The 16,740-nt window shown below is 37.7% G+C and overlaps 1 protein-coding gene across 17 annotated transcripts in view; it reads left to right on the top strand.

The window, feature by feature from the left end:
* znf536 (zinc finger protein 536) overlaps positions 1–16,740 on the top strand; it is a 497,364-nt gene that overhangs the window by 136,500 nt on the left and 344,124 nt on the right. For 10 of the 17 annotated variants that reach the window (XM_087261688.1, XM_087261685.1, XM_087261694.1 and 7 more), the window contains one exon: positions 5,159–5,396. The gene's annotated coding sequence lies outside the window, so the exon portion shown is untranslated. The remainder of the gene's footprint in view (positions 1–5,158; positions 5,397–16,740) is intronic. The other 7 variants (XM_087261686.1, XM_087261691.1, XM_087261692.1 and 4 more) reach the window with 1 other exon arrangement.

Raw genomic sequence — 16,740 nt, forward strand, 5'->3', positions numbered from 1 at the left:
GATTATAGCTACTGCTATAGCACTGCTGTGTGCCACAATGTACAGCATCTTCAAAATTTAAGCCTTACCACTGTTTTCCTCAGCTGCAAGTTTTGTATGTGTTCCTATTGTACCACAGTACACAGTATCGGCGGAAGTAAGCCAGCAACATGAGAATTCACTAAAAATAGTCACGCACCAACGTACATATAGTAGAGCCTATTATGAATATGATTGATTGTATTCACTGATTGTCAAGATGATGAGTTGAGCCTATTTTATTAGTTTAAAGGTTGTGATCTCAGAATAACATACCTTGGAATGTCTTGATTTGCCAACCAGAATCTAGTATTGATTAAAACATAATTCAAATAATAAAATGTGTTTGTAGTTGCAATCTGGCACTTAAGAAAGTACTGACCATTATTTGAATCAATGGGTTAAATCATAATGTAAAGTATAACCACTGTTGTCTGATTTCAGTTATTCAGATGTTTGGACCAACATCTGATTTGGTAATGCTGCACAAGTCTAGCCTCTTAGAAAAGCAAAACAAGTAGCAGGAGAATGATTTGACATCCAGATAAATGAATAAATTATCCATTAAATAATTTTAATTAGAAAAATAATATACCATCTGTAATAAATCATGAGGCTTACACACGTTAGCATATCACAATTGCCACAATTAAAATAAGCTCAGAACCACAATAAAATAAGTCTAACTTTATGATTTCTATGACAGATGTTATGAAAAACGGTAACCTAAAGACATTATTAATTGTTAGCAAAAATATATTAATTATACTACTGTTACTCTTTGATACACTTAATTGTAAAATAATAACATCATTCATTCAGACAGTGCTGTATTGTTTGACTTAATATATGATAGTAATCAAGACTTTAAGTGCAACAACAAATTCATTAAAGGTGTCATAAGACAAGAAAACATATTTGTTTTAGTTCCTTTTAGTTTAGTTAATGCAAGTGTTGATCCACGTCAAATGTAGACTACTATAGGTGAATTTCTGATTTGTATCGCAGAGCTCTATAATAATATTAACTTCTCAGTTCTCAATGGACTTTACAGTTCTGTTATCTACTGGTCCAGTGAAACGCAATCACTCGTCCAGTGTTCTTTTCTTTTGAACCAAGTTGAAAATGTAGTCAAAACAAATCACATTCAGTGCTTCCCACACACAGTGCTTCCCACACCCAGGTATATAGGCTACAGTGCATGCCGTGCATATTGGGACCGCCCAAGTATAGGCTACAGTGTTTCCTCTAGGATTTTATACGGCTGTGGCGGCAGGCCTTTTACACAGATCTACCAACTACCAATGCCATTATTTTAATGACAAATTTTGTGAGTGCAGTATTACAAATCCAGATCGCGTTTATGTGATATGAGCATGAGAATCTCTTTGCTTGCACGCCCATTTCCTCTGTTTCTGCACAAAACTTCTTGCACAACTTCTCAAGTTTTCACTGCTCAAGTGCTGATTTTGTTGTGCGCTCTCAATAAATGCTGCTCAAGTATGATTTAGTGCGTTTATATAATGAGTATGTCTCCAATATTTATTTGATTTGCTAGGAATATTTATGAATGTCTCCAACAGACATACAGAACGGCATTAATGTGTCCTGGGGTAAAGTGAATCGGCCATAAACTCCAGTCAGTCAGTCAGCATGTCACCTTAAAGGGTTAACCAAATAACGCACAGCACTCCTACGATTACATAAAAGTTTGTGCTGTTATAATTCGCATACCTTTTAATACTTTTAAGTGTAATTTTAACCAACTATTAAAAATAAAAACAACTAAATGTTTTGAATAAGAAGCTGTAATGTAGCCATGGTGGGATGAATTTTGGTGTGGCGCCCCACCATGGAAGAATGAATATAGCAGAAACCATAGGCTATTTAGTGATTTTTTTTTTTACTATTATTATCCTTCTTTTACACTTTTTTTCTGTATCTGCCCAATATATGCAAACATTCACAGTTGGTTTAGTGGAAAATCTTCTCTCGTTTACCCATCTTGTTCTGTGCGCGCGAGACCTGTCAACACTCCCACAGACAGTCTCAAATGCTCTGCAGACCAACAAAGATGTGCCTTTTTGTGTCTTAAAAAATACGTCTGACTTTGGTTTTTAAAAATCTTCTAAAATGTCCGGGATTCAACTTATACTTTTGCTTTCTAAGCTGCCGTGTAATGTGTGTAGATGTTGACAATGGAGGTGAGGATCCAAACGCAGGATTTATTAGCAGCATGGTCAGGCAAGCAATGGTCAACACAGGAGCAAACAGATGTATATTGGAAATCCAGAGTCGTGGTCGATAAAAAGGCAGATTGTCAAAAAGGCAGGCAGCAGACAGGAATAAACAACAAAACAAAGCTAGGGTCTAACACTGCACAGCAAAACAAGGAAAACGTGTTGTAATGTTCACTATACAGCTTAACAAGACTCAGCAACAAGTGTGTGTTTGAGAGGTGTAAATATAGCCTGTGTAATTAGTTCTGAACAGCTTCATGGGGATCTAGTTCAGGTGTGTGAGTGGAGCATGACTAAATATTTAGTTATTTTGCTGGCAGATTTAAAGTTCTTCAGCGATCTGCATGTTTACCAGCGATCTTCACAGTCTTGATCTCTGATGATTGTGACAGTTGCATGCCTTTTTGCATTACCTTTTTACTTAAGCCTGCTTTCACTTTACTTCAGCGGACAGCTCGCACACAGGTGTGAGAGCAAGAGAAACATTAAATTATTCATTCTTTAATCTAAACGACTCTAAAACTGTATTATATACCCAGAATGACCAAGCTATCGCTATATACTGGCTTCAACATATATGTACACCATTACTAATGGTTAATCAATGCATCTGCCTTATTTAAAAATTTTTACACTTTTCTAATATTTATTTATCCTACTTATTAGAGATATTATCTGCTTTTTCTTCTCTTTTCTTTCATTTATTTATCATTCGTTCGTTCGTTCGTTCGTTTATTCATTCATTCATTCATTCATTCATTCATTCATTCATTTTCTTTTTGGCTTAGTCCCTTTATTAATCTGAGGTCACCACAGTGGAATAAACTGCCAACTTATCTAGTACCCGTGTTATGTAGCTAATAACCTTCCAGCTACAACCCATTTCTGGGAAACATCCATACACACTCATTCACACTCACTACAGACAATTTAGCTTACCCAATTCACCTGTATTGCATGTCTTTGGACTGTGGGGGAAACCAGATCACTTTTCTTTGTTTATTTCAACAGTTTTTTTTTTTTTAATAAGAAACAGTGTATAACAGTGTCACATCAAGTAAAATTATTGTTAGAAATTAAATTATGTTTTTTTTTTTGTCGCAAATAGTTGGTAAATGATGTGTTTCAATCCGGCCACCACCACACTGAGCACTGTTTTATTCCACTTTCACTGGGTTAAGCAGTGCACTTTATATGTAACAGTATGTAATCACTTATCAGTTTGACAAATTAGTAGTAGCACCAGCATGACCTCTAACAAAACTTGCTCACACCGACAGGAAAAAAAAAATGTTGCAAAATGCCACCATTTAGTCGCATTCTGGAGCCCTGCCCAGTGTAGCCTGATCAGTCATATGAGCCTATACATAATCCTGTATACATGCATTTTATTCAATAGCATTTCATTCATTTGAATAGGGTATATGCAGAAGTATGCAGAAGAACCTTTAATTTTGCAGTAACCTGGGTCAAGCGATTTCAGTAAATTGTATAAAGTTACACAATTGGTGTGTTTAAGGTCTGTTTTCTTTAAAAATCAACGATCCTCACTGACTGATTGATATACAATATAAAATGGGGCTCAGTTTGTACAAGAAGCACTGCATTAAATTACATCTTCTTGCGCCATGGCTTTTAAATATGAACATTTCTTTTACTCCAGTATTTTCAGTGGTGTTTCTGCACTCGCCTGCTGATTCTGACAGACGTGTGTAAACGGCTTTTCATCTTGGTTTACGCTTGAACAACCATATTAATGCTGAACTCCAATTAACTGACTATAATTTAATTACATTACAACATTGATGCTGTAAAAGGAACCGTATAAACCTGAAAAAAGTCACATTGACTATTCACCGGAAGTCTGTTGGTGTGGGAAGAAACATTAGCTCTGCATATAGACCATTTCAATGTAGTGATGTCTTTGGCCCATGAACATTTCCTGCTTAGTGTCAAACTATTTAATCTGTAACAAGGGCCAATTCACTAATAACTTAACATTAAAACAGCTATCATAACATTATTTATCAAAATATGGAACTTTTTTGGATCCTTTGAATCCCTCAAAATGATCTATAACCTATCAAAGACTTTAGTATACCTTTTTAATTAATAGATAGGGATAAATATTTGAATATAGTTGTTGGAAAATAATACATAGTAATACATAAGTAATAAGTCTTTTAAGCGAGCATTTAATTTATTAATACATTTTCTTCATGACTTTGGCAGTGGAAATGTTTTTTGTTTTATTTTATTTCCACCCCTGATTTCTCAGAGTCTGTTAAGGAGCCAATTTCTATCACTGTTTTTATTTTATCTTTGTCTCTAATGCTGCTGTTTAGCATCAGAAATCTGTGTCTCTAATAAAGCCTGTTTAGCATGGCACATTCTGCTTCACTGGGCCACTCCACAAGTCCCCAGTCTGCTCACATAATTGGAGAGATCCTTATGAGAGAGTGTGAAGGGCGGGGAACAAAAGCGGACCGATGGCTAGGACAGTTGTTGGGGCCAGTGTTGACAACGAGCAGAGCCGGCGTGCTGCGGGAGAGAAGCTGTGGCCCTGTCCGCATGCAGAGTGTACTGCATGCAGGTGTCAGGACTTAGAGTCTAATGAGCCTTAATTAGCCCATTTGAGTAATCAGTGGCTTGATTGGCCCTGTGTGCTTAAGTAAACCAGCACATGTGAAGAGTGCTGGCGGGATTCGGGGCGTTTCAAGAACACTGGTTCACTCGACTGGAGGCTAAAAGTGCTTTTGCCATTACATTTGTATCACGCTATTTACATTTAGCTGAAGTATCGGGGTAAATGATGTGTGTATATGTATGTTAAAAATATGGATAGTTTTGGGTTGGCGAGTCAGACTGTTGAACTAATGGAGGCCTGTGTCTCTTCTCAGCAGCTCTCAGCATTTACCTCTTCATTCTGTCGCCACTTGACAACGCAGACTCTTCAGAGGCCTGCCTGATGCCCATCAGCGTGAGGGACTCAAGTCTTCATCCTTCATCATCACAGCACAAAGACATCTGGACGATTGTCAAGGACGTCACAATCTCTGATAGCTGACGTCTCCCAATGGGGCATCACAGTAAGAGGCGAAGGAAGTCACTCTTGCGTGAGCAAATACAATATGGGTGGTGAGTTAAAACATGTACGAAGGGTATGACAATGTATTTTTGTGACAAAAAAAAAAAATTTGTTACTTTTTTCTTTTAGAACCAGTCAGTTCTGTTCACTTGTAGGTTTTGATTGCTGTGCAGCTGTGTATATTAACTGCAAGACTTTTAATACACCTTTACATCTACATTTTACAGCAAATTGACACAAAAAATCTTGATATTCACTCAAAAAATGATTTTTTCTGCTTGTTTAAACTGACTTATTTAAAATAAGTGGAGGCAACAGAGTTTTGGGAAACATAATGTTCAATCCACTTAAATTTGTAAAAATGATTAAGTTAACTTAAACAGAAAAGAATTTTGTGGAACTCAGCAATTTTTACAGTTTAGGGATGGCGAGACCTTATTGTTTTGCAATATACTAATAAAAAAATTTTGCACATCATTTAAAAAATAGACTCGAGGAATTTTAGTGTTCTGGATATGACATTTGCAGTAAAATCTCAAAACATAAATTCACATAGAAAGTTCATGTTAACATTATGTAAAACACCTGTTCATATTTTCCAAAACAACTAACCACAGAGTTGAGAGAAGAAAAATAAAACTGCACAACCCAACTGAAATAATGCTAATCAAAAGGATAAGAGTTGCCTCTCTATTGAACAAAAATGTTGTTTTTTTTGCATTTATGAGGGAAAGCTTAATTATGCATGTGACATCTCTCTGTTATGGATGTGACAAATGTGAAATTGGTACTTGTGTGACTTTGGTAATTCAAATATAATAGTTTGAAAACATTAAAAGAGACATTTTTGAGTATTTTTAAAGCACTGTTGCACTAAAAAACACAGAAACGGTTTCGCTATTTTGGCGAAGACATAATTTTTTTTCATGGCAAGGTTGACATTTGAATGGAATTGCTCACTTATTATAATAATGATAAAATCTACAATCTGTTGGTGCAATTATTATTTTTTTTACAGTATCATGTGCTATCATTTTGTATTTTTGAGCTTGTTTAAAAACAGATTTACAAACATTTACTTTAAATTCACTTTATAACATCACTCAAGTGGTTTCCTATTACAGAATCAGGGCGAAATCATGATATTTTATAGTATTCAATACAGTGATAAAGGCTAGGTCAGTAAGTATTGTATTATAAATATGTTATGTGTTTAATTTATCGCTGGCAGCTAGCTTTCTGCAACTTTCAGGTGGTCGCCCACTGAAGAAAGCAGGGCTGCGCCTGGTCAGTACCTGAATAGGAGACCATATGGGAAAGTTACGTTGTTGCTGTAAGGGGTGTTAGTGAGACCAGCAGAGGGCGCTCAACCTGCCATCTTTGTTGGTTCTACCGCCCCAGTATATTGATGGGGACTCTATACTGATCAGTGATGAGACGATAAACCGACGTCCTGACTCTTTGTGGTCAATAAAAATCCTGGCCAAATTTGCTCACTGGCCTCTGTCTATTATGGCCTCCTTACCATCCCCATATCATATTTGGCTTCATCACTCTGTCTCCTCTCCACCAATCAGCTGGTGTGTGGTGTGCGGTCTGGTGCAATTTGGCTGCCATCGCATCATCAAGGTGGATGCTGCACACTGGTGGTGGATGAGGAGATTCCACCCCAAAAATGTGTAAGAGCTTTGAGTGTCTAAAAAAGCGCTATATAAATGTAAGGAATTATTATTATTATTATTATTATTATTATTATTATTATTATTATTATTATTATTATTATTATTATTATTATTATTTTATCATTATTTTATCATTATTTTTTTAATAGACAGGAGGGCACAGTTCATGACACTAGTTAAAACTCCTTGTTTCTCTGGATTTTATTTTTTTTCGAAAGTTTTAAAACAACTTAAACATTTTTAAGTCAGCTAAATATATAACACTGTTCTAGTGGTTTTTGGAAAATTTAATGAATGAATTTTTAAATCAATTTTATTTGCTTTAAATTCAATCCTTTTATATTTACTATACTTATTCTGATAGTAATATTCCCTATTTTATTTAACAATTAATTGATTTAGATATTATTATTATTATGATTTATTTTTTGTTATTATTATTATTTATAATAATAATAATAATAATAATAATAATAATAATAATTATTATTATTATTATTATTATTATTATCATTATTATTATTATTATTATTATTATTATTATTATTATCATTATTTATTATTATTATTATTATTATTATTATTATTATTATTATTATTATTTATATTTTTTTATTATTATTATTTATTCATTTATTCATTTTCTTTTTGGCTCAGTCTTTTTAATATTCAGGGGTCGCCACTGCGGAAGGAACTGCCAACTTATCCCGCATATGTTTTACATAACAGATGCCCTTACATCTGTCAACCCATCACTGGGAAACATCCATACACACTTATTCACACACATACACTATGGACAATTTAGCGTACCGAATTCAGCTGTACCACATGTTTTTGAACTTGTGGGGGAAACCGGAAACCCACACCGACACAGGGAGAACATGCAAACTTCACACAGAAACGCCAACTGACCAAGCCGAGGTTCGAAGCAGCGACCTTCTTGCTGTGAGGGGAACATGCTACTCACTGCACCACCGTGCAGCCATTATTATTATTATTATTATTATTATTATTATTATTATTATTATTATTGAAATATAGCTCACCTAATGTTACTAATATGCACCAATTAGGAGCAAATAGAGTGGAAGATATTAAAGAGTTGTGTCTAGTTTTAAAGGTACTTTTACAGCGACAAGCTGATACTCCTAAAAGTAATGTTTGAAACATTTTCCCCTCTGACATGGTACTGCATACGAACTAGGATTATGAAATATCATCTACTTAATAGGGAGCACGGATGACGCCTGCACAGGTGCAGGCACCAATCACAGATATTCAGTGTTTGTCTGATGACGCATTGTTTCAATTTTCCCCTTCCCTCAAACGGAGCTTTTCACCCTCTCTCCCTTGTGTCACAGATTTCAGGGAAAAACAAGGAGCTGTTTTGCTCTTTAATGGAGAGCTGAAAGCTGTAGATTTACACTTCCACCTTTTATTTAGATGGTCATATCTTCTCCCCATAGCCAAGAGCACAAACTAATCCTGTATTGCGTTTCAATATAATGATATATAGAAATGGTGATTACCCTCTAATTCAATTGTGTGGTAATCTAATTGTAGTAATGGTGCTTATTCGGTACCCCAATTTATAGTTTTCCCAGAAATCATTAAGCAATTTACCCTTCAAATCTACTTTGAATATGCGTGAGCACAGACGCACACACACAGACTAGTATTATGGTGTATTATATGAAGCCCCAGCTGTTTGAGATGATGATGGTAGCAGAAGGACTCTTGTGAGAGTCATGGGTAAACAGAAAGAGTCCTGGCTGTCTTCTTCTGGACACAGACTCCTTCCTGTTTGCCAGGATTGGGATAAAGATGCTGGAATCAAAAGACGGCACTGAAACATGTCCAAAGTTTGAGCCACATGTGTTTACCCTTAACCTCAACAAAGCCTGCTTCCGAACGCCTAGAATATCGGCCTGTCAGTACATTTTGGAACATGGAGAGGAGGGGCTAAAGTCTACAGAGCCTTTGCAAGCACACTTGTTTTGTTTGTGCCATTCACTTGGTGCATGTCAACAGCCTAATGTAATCGCTCACTTTCTGTTTGCTTTCATAAAGGGTTTTACATGCATTAAATGCTGTAATGAACCAGGTCCTTGGATAGAATTGCCTAACACCCTCCCATCTGCGACTCTTTTCGAACTTTTTTAATATCAGACGATTTTCAGGGATGCGTTTTCGTACATACGGCTTCAGATCGATACCTGTCATGCCAGTGGGAGCACGCTGGATGCCAATGCTATATGAAGAGCCCTCATAACACTGCTGGCATTGTGTATATGCATGACGCTCCATTCGGCACAACGCTCAGCTGTGTGAAGCCTGCAGTCCCAGCTTCCCCAGCTGCCAAAGCACGGCTGGTTCTCATGGTCCCTTAAAAGCCACACATGCAAGCTTAGAGTCGCCTATTGCCCAGGGCTCCGCAGCATCCACTTAGACACTGACAGTGCCCGATAACCCTCTCTCCGGGGGACTTGTGGCAGAGACCGATCTAACAGGCCCACGGTGATGTGATGTGAGCCTCGTGTCTGTGTCCATGGTGGGCATTTCATTTCGTTCTCTTTCTCGCTTTCCGCTGCTGCCAGAACAGCTGTATGTCTTTAGGAAAAGCTCTGTCTGTCTGGAGCGAGGATGAAACCACTCATTTCTCGCTTGGAGGATGAAGAGTGAGCTGACTGAAGGCCTCTGTCGGCATTTCATAAAAACAGAACAGCAGGAACAGGCTTGTAGTGAATTTGTTCACGTATGATGAAATTAGTTTGCTGTTAGTGATGATCAGACTGTTCGATTCTTCAGTGTCATTCAGGGAAGAAATCCCTCAGGGGTTAGGCTTGAGCTTTAGTGCTAGTTCTTTATGTGTATTTATGGACGTTCTTTCCTCCTTAAGGTCAGTTTTTACCGTGTTATTGAAGAAAAAAAGTGACATTGCAACATTATATTTTTCTGCAATACATAATTTCACTAGCTGAAAGGAATAGCGGGCGACACGGTGGCTCTGTGGTTAGCACTGTCGCCTCACAGCAAGAAGGTCACTGGTTTGAGTCCCGGCTGGGTCAGTTGGCATTTCTGTGTGGAGTTTGCATGTTTTCCCTGTGTTGGCGTGGGTTTCCTTTGCGTGCTTCGGTTTTCTTTGTATAGGTAAATTAAATAAAACTAAACTAAAAATAACTGTGTGTGAATGAGAGTGTATCAGTGTTTCCCAGAGATGGAAGGGCATCCGCTGAAACATATGCTGTATAAGTTGCCGGTTCATTCCGCTGTGGCAACTCCAATGAATTTAGCATATTTTCTGGTTTTTGGAGAACATGCAAACTCGAAAGAAAGAAACTTCAGTTCCCCTGTAGTCCAAAGACATGTGCATTAAGTGAATTGGATAAACTGTATTGGCTGTAGTGTTTGAGTGTTTGAGTGTTTGAGTGTTTGAGTGAGTGAGTGAGTGAGAGTGTGTGTGTGTGTGTGTGTGTGTGTGTGTGTGTGTGTGTGTGTGTGTGTGTGTGTTTATGTATGTGTATGGGTGTTTCCCAGTACTGGGTTGCGTATACAACATATGTCGGAATAGTAGGTGGTTTATTCCAAGGTGGTGACACCTGATAAATAAGGGACTAAGCTGAAAGAAAATGTATGAATGTAAAAATAGCACTATATAGTCTTTATGGTTTATATACATAAGTTCAATTCTAAATCTAAATATAAACTTTCTTAAAATTACAAAATTAATTGATTGTGCCTAAACATTTTTGAGTCACAGGCTTTAAAGTCATATGCAGAGGATAAACATCTTATTAACTTTACGGTTAAACTTTGCAATAATGTGAATTTTTAACTGTGACTCCTGGTCATCTACTGTACAATCCTGATTAATAATTGCAGATCCTGTGATGTACACACATTGCAATATTGATGCTGAAAGAATATACCGTTCAGACATAGTTACACTGTATTCAGTATGCTAGATTTACTTGGGAGCCATTTTTTACTTAAAGAATTATGCATCTGAGTGCTGCAAGGATGGTGTAATTTTGTAGGGCTGGTGAGAAGTTTGCATCCTGGTAAAGAGCCAGAAGATCAAAATTGTGATTTTGTGATTTTTTTCTCTTAATTTGAAAGTTTGAAAGTTTCGTTAAACTAGTTTGTCAATGCTTGAGTATATTCATTCATTCATTTTCCTTCGGCTTAGTCCCTTTATTCATCAGGGTTCGCCACAGCGGAATGAACCGACAACTTATCCAGCATATGTTTTACACAGCGGATGCCCTTCCAGCTGCAAACCAGTACTGGGAAACACCCATACACTCTCACATTCACACACATTCACTACGGCCAATTTAGTTTATTCAATTCATCTACAGCGCATGTGTTTAGACTGTGGGGAAACTAGAGCACCCGGAGAATCCCACGCGAACACGGAGAGAACATGCAAACTTCACACAGAAACGCCAACTGACCCAGCCAGGGCTCAAACCAACGACCTTCTTGCTGTGAGGCGACAGTGCTAGCCACTGAGCCACCATGCCACCCCAGGCGTGAGTATAAACAAAACAAATCTGAAAAAAAAGACTAGTTGTTTTATTATTTAGACATTTTAGCAACTTTATATTTTAATGTGGGTAAACAACAACAACCACAAAAAAGAATCAATTCAATCAAAATCAAGTTAGCAAGCAAGCAAATAAAGAAACAAAGTAAAAATCAATCAATCAATCAAACAGACAAACAAACAAACAAACACACAAACACACACACACACACACACACACACACAAAGAGTAGAGATGCAATGAACACTTGAACTATGACTACATCAAAATTCAGTATAGCTGATCAAAAATACAAGACTGAAATGTAGTTGAATGCAAATTCAAAAAAATTATGTAAGCTATAATAAGATTTTGCTATAAGCTGCATTTTACTATAATGCATGTGCTCTCACGGTCTGGCCAAATATAATAGTGTGTGCGGCTGGAATAATGTTGAAAATTGTTCTTATGTTAGTGGTTTCTCATGGCTTAAGACCTGTGAATAAAACATTGATTGAACAGATAGCTGACAAAATGTACACTAGTGCAAGTATGGAGGTTCCCCTTTGGGTCTTATAGCCCGTTTCCACTGAGTGGTACGGTTCGGTATGCTTTTATGGCCATTTCCACTGTCAAAAGGTACTTAAAAGCAAACCTTACCTTACCACTCTTTGGGTACACTTTGCAAGGGGTACCTAGCACAGCAAAAGGGTGCCAAAAGGTGGAACTAGACGCGCAGCTGAACACTATTGGTTTACAGAGAAACGTCATGCATACACAAGCGTAGAATGAAAACAAAGAACCGCCATTTTTTAATACACAGCCGAGACATTACATCGTAATACTATATGCTTATAATAACGAGCCATGGTTGACCCGAGCTCAATCAAACCTTTCATTGTCTTGATGAACAGCCACAAAGCCAAGAAGAACAAATCTGCTGTGTCAAGTGCGAGCGGTTTCACTTTCTCCAGGGAGCTTGCGATCGCTCGCATGAACATCTATATTTGAAATAACAAACGCGAGAGTGAAGTGCGAAAAAACAAAGGAAAAGGCGGAAAAAATAAAAGAGCAAATGATTCTTTCACCAACCTGAACCATAAACAAACCGCCATGTTTATCATCGCCTTTTGGACTATTATGAACTCGGAATGACGGAATTGCTTTCTAACAGAGGTTACATGTGCTACTGAAGATGCAGATCAGAGGTTTACACTGACTGGGCTATATGTTGTGTGTAGTTTTTGAACCCAAATAAGGACTAAATGTAAGTTGTGTGTTCATCTGTAATTGGTAACATATCGGAGAGTCTGTATGTGTTCATATATGTTGCATTTATTTTTTATTTAATTGGAGACGTTACAGTAGGCTATTTCACCTCATCATTGATCTGCAGTTATAATCAAATCATGTTCATTGAAATGTTAGTAATGAACATTTATACAAACGTATTGATGTGCATAAAACATCTTTTTTTTGAGAAGTGCTTCTCGTATTATATGCGAACGACCGGTTCAGCTTTACTTTGAGCGAGAATGACGTCGACTGAAAATTTCTGTTGTACACCACCCTTGGTACCCTTTAGGCAGTGGAAATGCAAGCCTGATAAAGGTGACCCATACCGACCCGTATCGTACCGTACTGCACCAGTCAGTGGAAATGGGCCATTAGTGGTCATCTTGTGCGATATGTGTTCTGGCACTGGCTTAAATAGTTATACTTTACTAGTGAATTATGGTATCAATTGTCCATAACTACACCGCTGCTGCCATTCAGTTCAGTTCCAGACGTCGAAAATGAAAACGCACACTACAAAGTTAATAAAACATCCCACTAACCATGCTTTTATCTACGTCTCTCTCTTTCACACACTAACACACATAGGCATACATGAAATAGCTAAGTGAAATGAAAGTGGGAACCTTCACGCCACTTGGCCGGCACACGTGGACAAGCCAGTGCCGACTGGCTGCCTCACTGTCACCGGCTGATAGCCAGGCTTTAATGGAAAAGATACAGCCCAGCCAAAGACTGGGAATCATTTCTACGATAAAGTTATATGTTCAGCCTTGAACAACTGAGAGATAATGTTTGGCTTCATTATAATTCCCAGTGTGTTTAAACAGGCAGCCCAGAATGCAAACAAAAGCAGATGAAATTTGAAAAGTATTATCAATATTGCAGATAGCGGATGCCCTTTCCAATCAGAAAAAGCGTATCTCGCATAGCAAATTTATGGTTGACTAGTTCATTCGTTTCTATTAGCCTGTTGTATGTTTCTCCCTTCCTCATATATATTTATGTGGAATTTATGAGAGGGCCAAACAAACTGTCATTAGATATTCCTTTAATTCACTAAGCTGGCCCGCTAAAGGTAGCTGGGTGCATTTAAAAGGCATTAGTTTGTTCTGACTGATGTTTTTCTGAACTCCCTCCAAAGGACCATCCGTCTCATGCTCGGGCCACAGTCCGGCATGCTTGTTGCTCTGCGTTTATATGTGTGTGTGTGTACTTATGACAGATAGAGGCCCCGTGTGTGTTTCTGTGAGCAATTCTTGCTGTGCACCACTGCGGTTCCTTCACACGCCACTCGACGTATTCTGCGAGTCTCTTAATAGCAAGCTGCTGGAGCAAAATAATTGTCATTTTCCAGCCACTGGGCCTAAAGTCATATAACATAATGAAATGTCTAAAAAAGCGAGGGGGTGGGGTGCTTTGTGTGTATATATATATATATTTCTATGTGGTGCTTGGGGTTCGGCTCAGTGCACGGGAGGCCTGCTGAATCAAATGTTGTGCCACTTGAATAATTTACTGTATACCTTGGAAAGTGTGTGTGTGTGTGTGTGTGTGTGTGTGTGAGTGTGTGCAGAGGGGTATTCAAGAATGCCAGCAAGGTGAAATGTCTAAATATTGTATATGCCCACTCCAAAGTGTGTTTGTGCACGCTGTGATATATGTCCTGGGGATCCTGATACAACATTCGATACAGTCCTGCTGGACAGATTAGACTGTTAACAGAAGAAGCCGAGGTGTGGCAGGAACTGGTGATATGTGCCTTGGCACTAAGTGTTCTGGGACAGGCTGATGGGTTGATTTAAGCCCGGGTTGGAGCAAGTGGAGATAAATGTTAGTGATGCTTCTCTCTCTCTCCTCCCCATTTTTTCTACTTCAGCAGATCCATCAACTGCTATTGAGGGTAATGAGTGAGGCGTGGAGGTGAACACATTACAGAGGGCTGACCTTGCCCACAAAGAGAAAGAGGGTGTTAGATGCCCCCTGAAGCTTGTCCTCCCTCACCTGGAATAACTGTAGGAAAATTGCATGAGGTTTATGTTTACATTTTGTAATGCTGCCAGTTGTTTTATTTCCTAAAAAGTGTAAATGGTGTAGTGTTAACATGATGCAAGTTTTTTTTTTTTTTTTTTTTGGAGGGGGAAACTTTTTTGAAAAGTATTTATAACAGGTTCATTGGAAATACGTGATTTAGCCTACATGTTTGTGGAACTGAAAAGCACACTTGAATATACAGTACATTTGACTGCCGTTTCTTAGTAAAATGAATGCTTTGTGGCAGTATGATGCCAGTGAGTTCAGTTCCTTTTCACACTAATGATATTTACAAGAACATATTATTTATTTATTTTTATTTTTATTTGTTTTAATTTTAATTTTAATTTTAATTTGTTTGTATTTTTATTTATTTATGTATGTATTTATTTATTTATTTATTTATTTATTTATGTATAATTTTTTTAAAAGGAAGATATTAAAAGATAATCAGGCCTGAATGCTGTTTTTAGCAGGTTCCTGCTCTGCAGTACATAAAAACATACAGACACCCTTAACATCTCATTCATTCACAAATGAGTACAGTACAAACAATCACTAAACATACAAAATAGAGGGAAGCAGGCTACTAACTCAGTGGCTACCGTGATAGTTGACCATCAGATGACCAGCATGGGATTTTTAAAAAAAGTCTCAATGTTGGTTCTGTTTTAGATGTTGTGGGATCTCGTTCCAGGCTTTTGTGAATACATAAAAGAAAGATCTCTGTCCATAACAGTTTTTAAAAGGGGGGTCCAGAATGTAATTTTAAGGCTTGGTTGTGTTTATAGGATGCAAAGCAATGTGTGCTCATGTTTCACTTGAAGGAAATCACTTTATTTTTTCATTTATCTCACTTTGATTATACACAGCTATTCAGCTAACATGAAAACATTTCTAGTTCCTCTGAAAGGTCCGCCTTTAAGTGACTCTGATTGGTCATCATCATAATGTGCTTCTAAATACATGCAAGACCATTCAAATATTTTGCTCGTCTTCAACTATTGACAGCAGATCACTCCATGAAAAAAAGGAAGAGATTTGTATTCGCGATATCTTTACTGCTCCATTCATTTAACCTAGCAAATGCAATGCTTAGAACATCACTGTGCCTCTCGCAATCAGTTCTCTTGCTCATTCACTTGCGTTACCATCATTTTTGAGTATTTTAACAAATTTTTGGGGATCTGGTATGAATTTGCTGGAGACTCGCAGAGATTCTAAGAGAGGTCATAAGGTTGGATGAGACACTAGATAGGGGCGATCACTTCGCCCGCATCACAGCAGCTTAAAACACTGGAGATACAACGGCTGCACTTGTAACAAAGAGAGCATCACTCGCGCAAATTGTGCCAATAGACTGTATAAACAGGTCACATCGCATCTGTGTATAATTTAGCTGCTGTGACGCAAACGCATCAATTGCTCACACCCCAACACATCATTTACCAGTGTTGTGGCTGTTGTAGGCTATGCACATGCATCTACCTCTGCTTATAAACTCATGAACAAACACCTGCAACTGGTTTATGAGATTGGCCGGATTGGCGAATACTGATCGGGTCATCAAATGTGATTATCAACAGATACCAATCTTCGGCTGATCGATCGGAGCATCCCTACTGTTCTGTTTGCTTTAGAAAACATTGTTTTCCCTAAATTGGGAAGGGCTTACATCAGTGGTTTGCTATGTGATCTGTATGACAAGCTCTGCCTTGTTGTGGACATGTATATGAAACTTTTAACACAAGGCACCCTGAGTAATACATTTCAAATTCACAAAAATGGAGACAGTGCCCTCTAGTGGATTTGTCAACTGAAATGTGCAATGAAATGTAACCGGAGCAACA

The sequence above is a fragment of the Danio rerio genome, chromosome 7, assembly GCF_052040795.2.
Source record: "Danio rerio strain M-AB ecotype USA chromosome 7, GRCz13ab, whole genome shotgun sequence".
NCBI classification, from domain to species: domain Eukaryota; kingdom Metazoa; phylum Chordata; class Actinopteri; order Cypriniformes; family Danionidae; genus Danio; species Danio rerio.